Source organism: Pogoniulus pusillus, chromosome 26 (assembly GCF_015220805.1).
Source record: "Pogoniulus pusillus isolate bPogPus1 chromosome 26, bPogPus1.pri, whole genome shotgun sequence".
NCBI lineage: Eukaryota > Metazoa > Chordata > Aves > Piciformes > Lybiidae > Pogoniulus > Pogoniulus pusillus.
This window is the reverse complement of record NC_087289.1, coordinates 13572372-13587403: the sequence shown is the minus strand read 5'-3', so window position 1 is coordinate 13587403 and position 15032 is coordinate 13572372. Positions and strand designations below refer to the sequence as shown.

Below are 15032 nucleotides of genomic sequence, written 5' to 3'. Positions count from 1 at the left end.
GTGCAAGTCAGGCTGGTGCTGTACAAGACTTTGTTGGTGATGATGGCAGCATGAGAGACACCAAGGCACCATACAGAATCACTGAGAGCAAGCTAGCCTGAAGCAAACAGCTCCGTGTCAGTGTTCCGCAGGTCTGGATCTTCATATGTGAGAGGGTCTGGCTGAGTCCTGCCTGGGCATGGAGAGAGACTGAGGAAGGACCATACCATTGCTTTACAATGTCTGGAAACTGTTCTCCAGTGAAAATGCAGGCAGACTGTAATGACAAAAGGAAACACCAACATTTCCAGTTCAAGCTTGGGAGGTTTACGCTGTCTTGCCAATGCAGACTCTGTGGTTTTGTTTTATGTGTGTGGCTTCTGTGTTCAGTTTGCTTACTGGAAGGGAAATGTTAATTTATTTCCATGTAGTATGACCTCAGCCTCCATGGGAATTGCCTTTCATGTTTTTTTAATGGATCTCTTTCTTTTAAATATTTAGGCACATCATTGCCCTGAGGTGGGTTTGGTTGGTTGGTTGGTTGAACCTTGCTCTGCGTGGACCCAATTTGTACTTTCTGCTGTGCAGGAGGTGGCAGACAAACCACACCACCCTAGACCTGACCAGCTGGATTGGGCTCTGCTGAGGGGGAGAAGGCTGTGTCCTGCTTAAGAGGATCACAGAGTGGCTCTGGTGCAGCGTAAGGTGGTGAGATAGAGGCTGGCATCAAAAACTGGGAGGAGTGGCTGACACTCTGTCAGGCTGTGCTGCCATCCAGTGTGACCTGGACAGGCTGGAGAGGAGGGCAGGGACAAGTCCAGTGAAATCCAACAAGGGCAAGTGCAGAGTCTTGCATCTGGGGAGGAACAACCCCATGGATCAGTACAGAGAGGGGCTGACCTGTTGGAGAGCTGCTCACCTGTTGGAGAGCTGCTCACTTGTTGGAGAGCTGCTCTGGGGAAAAGGACCTTGGGTCCTGGTGGAGAACAGGATGACCATCAGCCATCAACCTGCCCTCATGGCCAAGAAGGCCAGTGGCATCCTGAGGTGCATCAAGAAGCCAGCAGGTCTCCACCTCCTCTACTCTGCCCCGGTGCAGCCACATGTGGAATACTGTGTCCAGCTCTGGGGTCCCCAGGGGGTCGCCAAGAAGAACAGAGACTTGCTGGATAGAGTACAGCAAAGGGCTACAAAGATGATGAGGGGACTGGAACATCTCTCTGAGGCTGAGAGAATTTGAGCTTTTTAGTCTGGAAAAGAAAAGTCTGAGGAGGGATCTCATCAATGCTTAAACTACTTAGAGGGTGGGTGTCAGGAGGATGGTAATGGGCACAAATTGAACACAGGAAGTTCCATCTAAACATGAGGAGGAACTTTAAGGGTGCTGGAGCACTGGGACAGGCTGCCCAGAGAGTGGTGGAGTCCTCATCTCTGGAGACATTCCAAACCTGCCTGGACATGTTCCTGTGTGACCTCCTGTAGGTGAACTTGCCTTGGCAGTAGGGTTAGACTCAGTGATCTCCAGAGGTGCCTTCCAATGCCTACCATTTGCTAACTGTGTGATTGTGGCAGCTTTCAGGCATGTTTCTCTGGATGCTCCCGTGTCTCCAAGTGTGTCTCTGAAAAAGATGAGTATTTTTCTTCCCTTCATGCCCATGCCCATTTGGAAAGGAGCTGTACACCAGGCCAAAAAACCAAACCAGTCCTGCCACGTACACCCCTGTCTTTGGGAGCAAAGGGGAAAAACAGGCAACTTGCTAAGTTATCTTCTTTTGCTCAGAGCTGTAGGCATGTGTTAGTTCCTTGACTTGTTTGGGTGCTCTGCCAGCAGAGCTGCTGTGAGTCAGCTGCCAAGGATGCCCAAGGACAACAGATGCTGTAGCCCCATGAAAGTCAGTAAAAGCAGGTTTAACAATGCCTTTGCTGCTTTGCCAAACTGAAAGTACAAAATAGCTGTAAATCTTGAGGTAATTCTGAGATTTCCAAAGAACAGCCACAATGAGCCTCTTCCACTCAACTGTTATACCCTGGAAACCCACTCAATACCTTAAGTTTTACCAGAAATACAGAAGAGAAATGCTGTGACTGCTAGCACAGAGCTCACAGCCAACCTGGGCAGCCCCTCACAGTGATACCTGAGCAAGCAGGTCTCCTATGAGTCTATGATACTTCTATCACTGCTAGAACTAAAACTTGCCACTTACAAACTTGCCCCAAGATTCCTGGTAAGCTTCTGAAGGTTCCTGTTAAGTCTCTTCCAACCTGACCCATTCTAGGATTCTATCCAACACCTTTAAGACCACAAAAAAACCTTTCAGGGGTGAAATGTGATTTAAGATAGAAGCAACCTCGAGCCTCTTCCATTGCCAGTGCAGCCACAAGCACAAAACCTGACACCTTAGAATCTGCTTTAAAAAGCAAGGGGAGAGAAAACGTTTCTCTAGAACAGAAAGATTGGACCAGATGATGCTTGGGGTCCCTTCCAACATGAACCATGCTGTGATGATTCCATGTCTCTTGAGGCAGTGGTTACCTCTAATGCAAGGAGGTTTATGCAGGGCAAAAGCAGGTGTGGAAGCTGTGCTCCACTGTTCCCCAAAGCAGCTCACAGAGTTTCCACAGATGACATGGTTTAAGGGTTACCAGACCCCACTGCAAGTCTGCCTCTTCTGATTTCCTGTCCAGTTCAAGCCTCATCCCTGTTGCCAACAGAATGCCAGTTAATTCACAGAATGCATCAGGCAGGAAGGGACCCTCAAAGGTCATCTTGTCCAACCTCCCTGCAGTGAGAAGGGACATAAACTAGATTAGGTTGCTCAGGGCTCCATCAGGTTTGACCTTAAATGTTTCCAGGGTTGGAGCCTCAACCAATCCAGCAGCTTTGAAAAGCCTGTGATGACAATGTGAGGCCTGCAGCAGCACAGGGAGAAGGATCAGGGCTGGCAGAGCAGTCCTCCTTCCTTACAACTTCACAAGTATTTGATGCTGAAGTGGGAAGAACAACGCTGCAGACCCAAAGCACCACCAGGAAATAAAGGCACAGCACTTTGCTCTGTTTAGCTGTTCAGTGGCTGTAGGGCTTCTTCCGTTCTTCCTCAACTGGGGAACCCCTCAACTGGTGTTGTTCAGTCTGGAGAAGAGGAGGCTGAGAGGGGACCTTATTGCCCTCTGCAACTACCTAAAAGGAGGCTGTAGTGAGGCTGGAGCTGGTCTCTTCTCCCCGATTACTAATGACAGGACAAGAGGAAATGGCCTCAAGTTGCATCAGGGGAGGTTTAGGTTGGCTGTTGGGAGGAAGTTCTTTCCTGAGCAGGTGGTCAGGCACTGGAACAGGCTGCCCAGGGAGGTGGTGGAGTCACCATCCCTGGAGGTGTTTAAAAGGAGAGTGGATGTGGTGCTTGAAGCTATGGCCTAGTGCTGAAGGATGCTGGGATGAAGGTTGGGCTGGCTGATCCTGGTGGTCCTTTCCAACCACAGTGATTCATAGTGCTTAGATGTTGTGCTGAGGGATTTGGGTTAGTCAAGCACTTGTCAGTGTGAAACTAATGATTGGACTCAATGGTCTTGAAGGGCTTTTCCAATCTGGGAAATTCTGTGATTCAGTGCATCTTTATGTATGACAGCTGAGGCCATCTTGATTTCCACCTGCATGACAGTGACACACATCTTGCATGGTCAGACATCACTTACTCTTCTGGATTGAAGTTAACAGCCAATGAGAAGCAGGCAGGAGTTGGCAAGGTGCACTTGCAGCCCAGAGGGTTGCATCAACAGAAGCATGCCCAGCAGATTCAAAGAGGTAACTCTGCTACCCTGCTGGTGAGAGTGACCTCTGGTAAGACTTCACCTGCAGTGTCCACCTACAGGGCCTCCAATACAAGGAGGACATGGACCTGCTGGAACAGGTCCAGAGGAGGGCCACAAAGATGATCAGAAGGCTGGAGCACCTCTTGTACATGGACAGGCTGAGAGAGCTGGGGTGTTCAACCTGGAGAAGAGAAGGCTCTGGGGAAACCTTAGAGTAACGTTTTGGTATCTGAGGGGGGCCTACAAAAAAGCTGGGGAAGGACTGTTTAGAAGGGCTTGTAGTGATAGAACGAGGGGCAGTGGCTTGAAACAAAGTAGATATAGGTTGGCCATCAGGAGGAAGTTCTTCACAATGAGAGTGGTGAAATACTGGAACAGGTTTGCCCAGAGATGTGGATGAGGCCCCATCCCTGGAGACGTTCGAGGTCAAACTTGACCGGAGCCCTGAGCAACCTGATCTAGTTGGACATGTCCTTGCTCACTGCAGGAGGTGGTTGAACAAAATGACCTATGAGGGTCCCTTCCCAAGCAATGCATTCTGTGATTCTAATTCCCTGTTTTGCCTAAGCAACTCCACTGGACTGATCAGACTTAGTGCTCTCTCTGGCCACGACGCACACAGCTGCTCGCCTAGCACACAGGCATTAGCTCATAGCCCAGCTATGCTGCTGACACAGGGTCAGGGAAAACGTGCCAGCAAAATAGAATCCCCATCACTCCAGCAGACAACAACAAACCTGGAATCTCATTGTATCTTGGCAGTTGAGTCAGAGGAAATTCCTTAGGAGAGGAGCCGTTCTCCAGGATTCTGAGCAGAACAAACTGCTGCTGCTGAATTAGCTGAGCCCCACTCAGGCAGAACGTGAGCCGTGAGGCGTTCCTGGTGCTTTGAGAGGCACACATCAGGTCCTCAGGACGTTATGCATGGGGCATGCAGCCCCCTGCTGAGCTCAACCCAATGCAGCATTGCTTCACAGAATCACAGACTCGTCCCAGCTGCAAAAGACCTCCCAGATCGTGGAGTCCAGCAGCAACCTACCACCATCCTGGCCACTGCCATTACCCAAAGCACCACAGCTATATGCTTCTTGAACACCTCCAGGGACAGTGACTTCTCCACCTCTCTGGGCAACCTCTTTGTGTTGCCAGCAAAGTACTGTCAGACTGCTGGGCACCCTTGCTGTGGCTTGGCTGTGAGTGCTCTCCACAGCCAGCAGCACTGGGACTCTCCTGGCCCCATGTGCCCACCTGTGTTGGTTCTAGAGACTCAAAATATAGCTGACAGAACGAACAGAACAATAGGATGCCTTCCCCTCTCCCCTCCCACCCCCTCTGGAAAGAAAGGAATGAGATGTGGCAAGGCAGAGGGCAAAACAGCACACCCAAATAAAGTCCTGCTTCCACTTGGGAGTTAAAAGAAAAACCCTTAATAAATAAAAGGTATTTAAAGGAGGGGAGTTACAAAGAGGTATAGGGAAGGAAAACAAGATGCAAATATATATATATATATATATATATGTATATATATACAACCAGATTGATGGCAATGGATGGAGGTAGGATCATGAAGGTAGGTCATCCTGCAGGAAGGAGACCTTGGCCTTTCTGGTCATCCTGCACACTGCAGGAAGGAGACCTTGGCCTTTCTGGTCATCCTGCTCACTGCAGGAAGGAGACCTTGGCCTTTCTGGTCGTCCTGCTCACTGCAGGAAGGAGACCTTGGCCTTTCTGGTCGTCCTGCTCACTGCAGGCCTTTCATGCCCTGCTCAGCACAGACTAACACATTGCCATACAAACACCTCCACAACATCAGTAAGAAAAGGAGCATCTTTCTGACAGGTCACACAAATTCAGTCAGAGCTGCTACCTGTGGAAGGAGGTGCAGTGGCCCAGGGAGCAGAGCAGGGCTCACTGGAAGCTACAGTAACCTCCCTGGGATGTCAAGAGCAGGATGGCAGAGGAATGGTGCAGGGACTGATTGCACAGCTCCTCTCACATCAGACCTAGTTCCAGTTCTTCCAGGGTCTTTCCTTTGCTACTGAACAGCCAGACCAGAGAAAGAGGAAGGGAGATGCAAGTGCCTTATCTCAGTGTGGCCAGAGCTAACTGGAAAAAAACCCCACAGAAAATCCACCTGCAAATCACCTCCCAAGCGATTTAGGAGTGCCTGGGTAGATGCAAAGCAGAGTCTATGAGTCAGGCACTGTTTCAGTCTCCACCTGTTTCTGCACTGGGATAGGTCTGGCATCTTTTATGTGCATAAAAATATCCCCCAGTTGACAATATCATCATTTTAGCTCTCTTTTTTTCCTCTCTAGAGAACTTTCCTTTGAACTTCCTCTGTGTACTTCATTACTTTCTTGGGACCTGAGAAAGCTGTTACTTGAAACCACCAGCTCTGGAATCCATTAAAGATGAGATTGAGCCAAGCAGCACTGGCATGGTACTAAGCACTCAGCCCTCAACAGTTTAACTCAACTGTGCAATAAAATCTCAATTAGCTATATCCTCAGTGATCATGTCTGCAACTCTTTCTCTTACCTCCAAATGAGAGGTAGCTGATTGGAGATAGCAATAACTTTTTCATGTGCATTGTAGAAAATCCTTTGCTTTCTGAGAGTGAAATTCACTTCTGGCTGCCCTTGTTAGAACATCTCTGCTGCCCACAGACAAGCACAGCAGCCTCGTTCTGCATCGTTCACAGGACGATCTCTTTCCAAGAACAATGACAGCAATTACAAGTGACAGGGAAAGAACAGGGAATGTAGTGCACAGTGCAAATCATGGAATTGTTTTGCCTGGCAGAGACCTCTAAGATTGTCAAGTCCAACCTTCAAGCTAACATCACTATGGTCATTAAACCGTGTCCCAGAGTGCCATCCCCACACATCTCTTGAACACCTCCAGGGATAGTGACTGCAGCACCTCCCTGGGCAGCCTGTTCCAATGCCTGACTACTCTTGCAGCACAGAAATTGTTCCTAATCTCCAAACTAAACCTCCCCTGGCACAATTTTAGGACGTTTCCTCTCATTCTATCACTTGATGCTAGTGAGAAGAGATTAACTCCCATCTCACTCCAACCTCCTTTCAGGGAGTTGGAGCAAGCCAGGTCTCCCTTCAGCCTTCTCTTTTCCAGTCTAAACAAAATCCCAGTTCACTTAGCTGCTCCATGTAAGACTTGTTCTCAAGTCTCAAGTCCTCATTAAGCTTCTCTTAGGAGCCTTCTGAGTTTGAAAGATGAAAGCAGTTACACTCTGCTTTCCTCCTTCCCTGGATGCAGCTGGAGGAACCCCAAACCCCACAGCACAAATGCTGCTGAGCTCCACCCCTTCACTCAGAGCTCCACAGAAGACAGTATGAGCAGAAGATGTTTAGCCTTCAGAGTCTGAAAACCAAACAAACTTACTCCACATCCAGTAAGACTTTTCTTAAGGTGGTTAGAAAAACTCTTACACTCACCTTGACTGGCAATGCTGCATATTCATGCTGATGTATCACAGTATCACAGTTTCACCAAGGTTGGAAGAGACCTCACAGATCATCAAGTCCAACCCTTTACCACAGAGCTCAAGGCCAGACCATGGCACCAAGTGCCACGTCCAATCCTGCCTTGAACAGCCCCAGGGACGGCGACTCCACCACCTCCCCAGGCAGCCCATTCCAGTGTCCAATGACTCTCTCAGGGAAGAACTTTCTCCTCACCTCCAGCCTAAATTTCCCCTGGCACAGCCTGAGGCTGTGTCCTCTTGTTCTGGCGCTGGCCACCTGAGAGAAGAGAGCAACCTCCCCCTGGCCACAACCACCCCTCAGGTAGTTGTAGACAGCAAGAAGTGTAGTGACCTAAAAGCTCTCCACTTTTTCTGCAGTCCTAGAAACAGTTATTGGACTTTTTCCTACTCTGGCTTGCAAAGAGAAGAGGGAAAGACATTCCTCACATGTTTTCCTGGCTGACACCAAAGAAACTCACCATTCCACAGAGGGATGCAGCCAGATCCAGACCTGGGCCCTTTGTAGTTAAACAGCAAAGTCTTTAGCCAAGTGGAAGTAATTTCTGGTGGAAACTTCTTCATGGTTTTTCTTTTCCAACGGATTACCTGAAGGGAAAGTTCAAACTGATGTTAGATTCCACTCTCTGTCAGCAGCTGATATTCAGGTGATAACTGATACGCTCCAAATCTAGGCATAAAACCTTTTTTCCTTCAGGCAAACAGCATCACACATTTGGTACTGATAAGGCAGAGGGACTTGGCTGAACTCCAAATGATCTAAGGGTCCAAGCTCATGAGGTGATTACTTTTCGAAGCTTGTGTTTTCTAAGACCAACTGAATCCACATTCCCTCACACATGCCTTGCATGTCTGGAGACTTAGGAACCAGCTGGTTTGCGTTTCAAAAGGTCTGGTTTTTCTGATCACAAGGACTAGAACTCTTCTCCTTTGTGTTTGATTTGCAGCATTTAAGTTCCTCAGCCTCCAAATCATGTCAGACACCACGATATGAAAAAAACCTTTGTGAGAACTCCCCAGGCAGTGCAAAATCCCCTAAATCTGGAAATCCCAATCCCAAACCATCTGCTGTGCTTGTCTGTGGCCTGGCAGGAGACACCTCAGCTGCCATGTGTGAGAAGGGCTAGACTCTTTCTTCTTGCACTCCCACACCTGAGCAGCTCTTGGTAACAAGCAGGGACTCACGAGCAGGGAGCTCCAGCCTAGCAGGTGACACAAGCTGACTGCTTCTGTGGAAGAAGATTGAAACCACCAAAAAGCTGCTCTAGTATCTTAGAACAGGGGAATTACTGCAACTGGGAGTGTGCCACCTCTCCAGGTCCTGGTGCTGCATGCTCCCAGGAGAGAGTGACCTGATGGGGGATGCCACAGGTTCTCTTCATGCCAGAGATCACAGAATCATAGAATTGTTTCAGCTGGAAAAGACCTTTAAGGTCAAGTTCAGCCATCAGCCTAACACCACGTCACAAATTGTCATGTCCATGTGTTTCTTGAACATCTCCAGGGACAGCGACGTTACCACTGGGGAGGAACTTTTTAAGCTCTCAGGGAGTGCCAGGACTGGGGGGAATGGAGCAAAGCTGGAGGTGGGGAGAGTCAGAGTGGATGTGAGGAGGAAGCTGTTGAGCATGAGAGTGGTGAGAGCCTGGAATGGGTTGCCCAGGGAGGTGGTTGAGGCCCCATCCCTGGAGGTGTTTAAGACCAGGCTGGATGAGGCTGTGTGCAGCCTGCTCTAGGGTAGGGTGTCCCTGGGCATGGCAGGGGGGTTGGAACTGGCTGCTCCTTGTGGTCCCTTCCAACCCTGACTGATTCTGTGGTTCTATGACTCTGGGCAGCCTGTTCCAACGCCTGACCACTTTTTCAGGAAAAGAAATGCTTCCTAATATCCAACCTAAACCTCCCACGGCACAATTTCAGGCCCTAACCTCTTCTATCACCTGACACTGGGGAGAAGACAGCAACCCCTCACTGTAGAGAGCAATGAGATCTCCTCTCAGCCTCCTCTTCTCCAGGCTAAACAAATCCAGTTCCCTCAGCTCCTCCTCCTCAGCAATACTAAACCAGTTCTGTCATTAGCTCAGCTACAACACGACATAAATGCATTCAGAATCCACAATGAATAAATGCATTCAGAAATTCCTTTTAAAATCTGAATGTGTAGGGACCTCAAGAGATCACTGAGTCCCCACTCCTTGCCAGAGCAGGATCCCACAGAAATGCATCCAGATGGGTCTTGGAAGGCTCCAGAGAAGCAGGCTCCACAAGCCCTCCCTCCGCGCAGCCTTCGCCAGTGCTCTGTCATCCCCGCAGGACATTTTTGGCCAGGCTGAGGTGGAATTTCCAGTGTTGAAGTTTGTGTTTGTCCTGCCACAGGATGCCACTGAAAAGAGGCTGGCAGCTTCTGCCTGATTCCCCCCCTTCAGGTATTTATAAGCATTAATGAGATCTCCTCTCAGCCTTCTCTTCTCCAGGACACTTAAATCCCGATTACCGGCTTTGAAAGGCGTCATGGCAAAGGCTTTTAATTTGCAGTCACAGTCCCCTTGCTTTCAAACACAGCTTCTTGCAGTTCCTGCTCAGAAGAGGAAAAAGGAGGAATGTGAGTAATTTGGGGCAAAGCTGCAGCGCCTGCTCCTGCTCTGACAAACGTTTCCCTGGAGGAGAGGCAGCTCTCCGGGAACATCTGGCTTTCATCGCGGGCAAACGCGGCTCCTCGCTCAAACGCGCAGGCGAGAGAGTGGGAAAAGCTGACTCCTCCAGCACGTGGAGCAGCCAGAAGGGCTCGTTAGCAGAAATAATACCTGGCACACAATGCTGCTCCACAACCTGGCATGTAGAAAACAGTCACAGAATGCCAGCTTGGGAAGGGCTCCAAGGATCATCTGGTCCAACTTTTCTAGGTAACTGTCTGGTTGGAATGAGCTGGCCCAGCGCCCTCGCAGGCTGAGTCTTAGAAGAGTCCAGTGGAGGAGAAGCCACTGCTTGCCTTGGGAGATGATTCCAAGGTCTGACTGCTCTCATGGGGAAGCATTTTCTTGTGGAGTTCAGTGGGAACCTCCCCAGCAGCAACTGGTCCTCCATCAGCCCTTGCTTTTCCAGGGGACTCCTTGCAAAAAGGGAGTCTCCATCCTCTGGTAGCCGCGCTTTGTGTACTGCTCCATGCAGGCTTCACCTCAAGGTTCTCATCCCTTTAGAGTGCAGATATTGAGACTGAATCTCAGAGTTTAGAGGACAAGTAGAGAAGACAGTTAGCCATCTTAGACTTCTATCACTTAAAAAGAAGGTGGGGGGGAAGCTAAACCAAATAGAATGCACAAAAAGCCCTCTAGAAAACCAGTGAGGAAGGCAGAGATATGGTAGGCATCCCAGATGTGTTGAGTTGCTGTGAGGTCATGAACATCTGCACGTGCTCCTGATGGAGGTGTGAGCTCAAATCAGCATTTCTCAGTGAGGAATCTCTCTCCAAACAGACCCCAGTTCATGTTTCTTGTCCTGCTTTCCCGTGGGGAGTGCATTGATGCACCTGTGTCCATCCAGTGAGCCTTGTGAGAGGGCTGCAGCTGGTTCTTTATCAGCTGTGATTTGTGCAGGTCGGGGGTGTGTGGGGTGGTGGTTGGGGGACTGCTGATCTGCTGGAACAGCAGCAGTGTGGGGATGCTGCCACTGGAACTTTGTTGCAGCTTAGGAAATCACTGCAGCTGTGAGCTGGAGCCTGGGTGCAGCTTGTGAGGATGCAGACAGAATCAGAGAATGGTTTCAGTTGGAAAAGACCTTTAAGATCCTTGAGTCCAACTGTCAGCCTAGCACCACCATGGCCATTGAGCCAAGATGGCAGGAGGGCATCTCCCTTCTGCCTGAGCTCTGCTGCAGGGTTTTGATTGGAAAGCTCTGATAATATAGAGGTTTTTAATTTAATTGTATGGCTCAAGTGACTTTTCATTGGACCTGCTGGAGCAGGTCAATGTCCTCCTCCTGATGAGGGCTCCAGATTTAGACACAATGCTCCAGATGAGGTCTCACCAGAGCAGATCAGAGTGGCATAATCACCCCTGTCCATGTCCTGGCCACACGTCTTTTGATGTGATCAGCTTTCTGGCCTACAGGTGCATATTGCTGGCTCCTGTCCAGCTGCACCCAACCAGTACAGCCAAGTCCTTTTCTGCAGGGATGCTCACTCATCATAGAATCAACCAGGTTGGAAGAGACCTTCAAGATCATCCAGTCCAACCTAGCACCCAGCCCTGTCCAATCAACCAGACCATGGCACTAAGTGCCTCATCCAGGCTTTTCTTCAACACCTCCAGGGGTGGTGACTCCACCACCTCCCTGGACAGCCCATTCCAATGCCAATCACTCTCTCTGCCAACAACTTCCTCCTAGCATCCAGCCTAGACCTCCCCTGCCACAACTGCAGACTGTGTCCCCTTGTTCTGTTGCTGGTTGCCTGGCAGAAGAGACCAACCCTACCTGGCTACAGCCTCCCTTTAGGTAGTTGTAGACAGCAATGAGGTCTGCCCTGAGCCTCCTCTTTTGCAGGCTGCACACCCCCAGCTCCCTCAGCCTCTCCTCAAGGGCTGTGCTCCAGGCCCCTCACCAGCTTTGTCACCCTTCTCTGGACACATTCCAGAACCTGAACATCCCTCTTAATCCTTCATTCTGCGAGGGCTCAGTGGGCAAGAAGAAAACACTTAATATTCCTTGATATCAGCAGATACCATCAGTGTCATTTATTTCCAGCCAAGCCCTGCCTCCTATATTTCTGATAGAGCACAGAAAAATGGCATTTAATGTGCAGCATTTTATCTGAAGGCCTCTTCAAAATGACACCATTATGTGTTATCCATCGAGGCATGTTAGAAGCCAGAGCCAAAACAAGCAGATTTCTAGGAGCTGGCTTCTTTCTGTCCCAAAGTGATGCAGGCTGGAGGACAAGCCAGACAACATGATAAGGCTTAAAATGCACTCTCTTAATGTACACACACAGATATATGGCCTGAAATTGCACCAGAGGAACTTAAGGACAAAATTCTTTCCTGAAAGAGTGGTGATGCATTGGAAGGGGCTGCCTGGGGAGGTGGTGGAGTCACCATCCCTGGAGGTGTTCCAGAAACTTGTGGCCATGACACTCTAGGACACAGTGTAATGGCCAGGGTAGTGTTGACAGTTAACTGGATGAACCAGGAGGCCTTTTCCAACCAAAGCAACCCTCTGATACCATTCTGTGGAAAGAATGGGGTGGTTTGTCTCGCCTGTCTTGGCTTCTGTAGCAGAGAACTTGGCCCATCTCTTCCTCCCCAGGCCAATTACAACTGTAAGTCAATCGTACATTGCTATCAGGAATGGCTATCTCCAGGGAGCTCTGGAAGGAATGAAGAAGATGAGTGCCAGTGGGATAATAACCAGCATTACTTCTGGTGTCCAGCTGGGATTGCAGGCTGCAGCTTCCCAGTCAGATGGTGAAGCCACGAGGCTTGGTAAGCAAAGCAGCATGAAGGAGCCTTTAATTACGTAGGAATGCTGAATAACAAAGCTTTTCATGCACTAATGCTCCCAAGCCCTTTCCCCTAAGCCACAAGTACCCCCAAGTCCTTTTTTCTGCACTTAGCTTTAGTGAACCTCAGCAGACTCTCCTCAGCCCATTTCACCAGCCTGTCTTGGTCCCTCTGATCTCATGCAACCCTTCTCAGATTAGGGACACTCTTTGTGACTTATTGGTATTCACTGGTGATGTGACCCTTAGCATTGGCACCTTCTGGCTCTGTTTGACAAATGACTCCTCTTCTCAGAAGGTCTTGAGAAGTGAGCAGAACACTCATGCTCCACCTCTGTGTACAAGGCTGAGTAACCGAGAGCCACTCCTAGATTTGTTAAGAGGGGAAACAGCAATGTGGGAATCTGTGATCTGAGGGCATGTGGTGCACTGAGTGTCATCTGAAAACAAGCACATCTCAAATCCAACACAACCCAACTGACAGAAGCTGCAGATGCACAATGTACCTAGCAGATGGTATTTACTGAAAGAATCACAGAATCAACCAGGTTGGAAGAGACCTCCAAGAACATCCAGTCCCACTTAGCACCCAGCCCTGTCCAGTCAACCAGACCATGGCACTAAGTGCCTCAGCCAGGCTTTGCTTCAACACCTCCAGGGACAGTGACTCCACCACCTCCCTGGGCAGCACATTCCAATGCCAGTCACTCTCTCTCCCATCAACTTCCTCCTAACATCCAGCCTAGAACTCCCCTGGCACAACTGCAGACTGTGAATCCTTAATCTCTTACTGTTTGCCTGGCAGAAGAGACCAACCCCACCTGGCTACAGCCTCCCTTCAGGGAGTTGTAGACAGCAATGAGCTCTGCCCTGAGCCTCCTCTTCTGCAGGCTGCACACCCCCAGCTCCCTCAGCCTCTCCTTACAGGGCTGTGCTCCAGGCCCCTCACCAGCTTTGTCTCCCTCCTTTGGACACCTTCCAGCACCTCAACATCTCTCTTGAATTGAGGAGCCCAGAACTGGACACAGCACTCAAGGTGTGGCCTGAGCAGTGCTGAGTACAGGGGCAGAATAACCTCCCTTGTCCTGCTGGCCACACTGCTCCTGAGCCAGGCCAGGATGCCATTGGCCTTCTTGGCCACCTGGGCACACTGCTGCCTCATCTTCAGCTACTCTCTACCAGCACCCCCAGGTCCCTTTCTTCCTGGCTGCTCTCAGCCACTCTGTCCCCAGCCTGTAGTGCTGCTTGGGGTTGTTGTGGCCAAAGTGCAGAACCCTGCACTTGGCCTTGTTAAATCTCATCCCGTTGGCCTCTGCCCACCCTTCCAGCCTGTCTAGGTCCCTCTGCAGGGCTCTCCTACCCTCCAACAGATCCACACCTGCTCCTAGCTTGGTGTCATCTGCAAACTTACTGATGGACTAACTCCCCTTGTCCAGATCACCAATCAAGATACCGAACAGCAAGCTATTGAGAGCAGCAGACCCAGTGAGCCTCGACCTTTTCTGCTTATCTGCTCTTGAAGGGAGGACCAAAAGTTGCTGAAATTCAGTGAGAGGTTATTCATTCACAGTGATGGTTCTATCAACTCCAAACCATGAATGGCTTTTCCTGGTGTGCACCAATAAAGACAATCTTCAGAATACTGCTGTGATAGAGACACTACATCTGACAGGCAATGGTTGCCTTCCAGCAAGCATAATTTACTCTCAGGAGGTGAAGGCAGTACTTTGAGCATGCACATGCATAGTTTGCCCTGCCAGATCTGCTTTGAAGTCCTTGTTCCCTTTGGAGCAGATGAGGGGCAGATCATTTGCATTCTCCCATGTGCTTTCCCACAAACACAGTTGTCTCCTGGAGTCCCTGCTGCACTGGCTAATGAAAGCTGTAAGGTCACTTTGCCTCTTTGGCTGAAGCAGAACTAACCCCCCTGGAGACACTGAAAATTTCTTTTTGGCATCCTCAGAGTGAAACAGGGAGGAGAGCTGAGCTGGGGGAGGGGGCAGGCAGTATGTGCTAGAATCTTTATTACCTCATCACTGCCAGAAAAACTAAAGCACAAGCTTTCTGAACTCTATTAGTGGTTGAGGTGAACTAAATTTATGACTCTTAGTCACTGGCTTAATTTGGAAGGGTGTCTGAAATCATCTGTATTGGAACAGAGTCCAGGACACTGCTTGTGACATTCAAATCCCCAGATGAATTACAAGCTATGGATAAGGTTCAATATCCTAAACTGCATTATCATCT

General features: G+C 49.6%; 1 long non-coding RNA gene across 1 annotated transcript; it reads right to left on the bottom strand.

Moving 5' to 3' along the window:
- Positions 1 to 16: 16 nt before the first annotated feature.
- LOC135186915 (uncharacterized) lies at positions 17 to 13146 on the bottom strand. Its single transcript, XR_010307145.1, has 3 exons — positions 13017 to 13146; positions 7756 to 7882; positions 17 to 256 (listed from the first exon to the last, which is right to left on the bottom strand). It is a non-coding gene; the product is annotated as an uncharacterized LOC135186915 (long non-coding RNA).
- Between the last annotated feature and the right edge of the window lie 1886 nt (positions 13147 to 15032).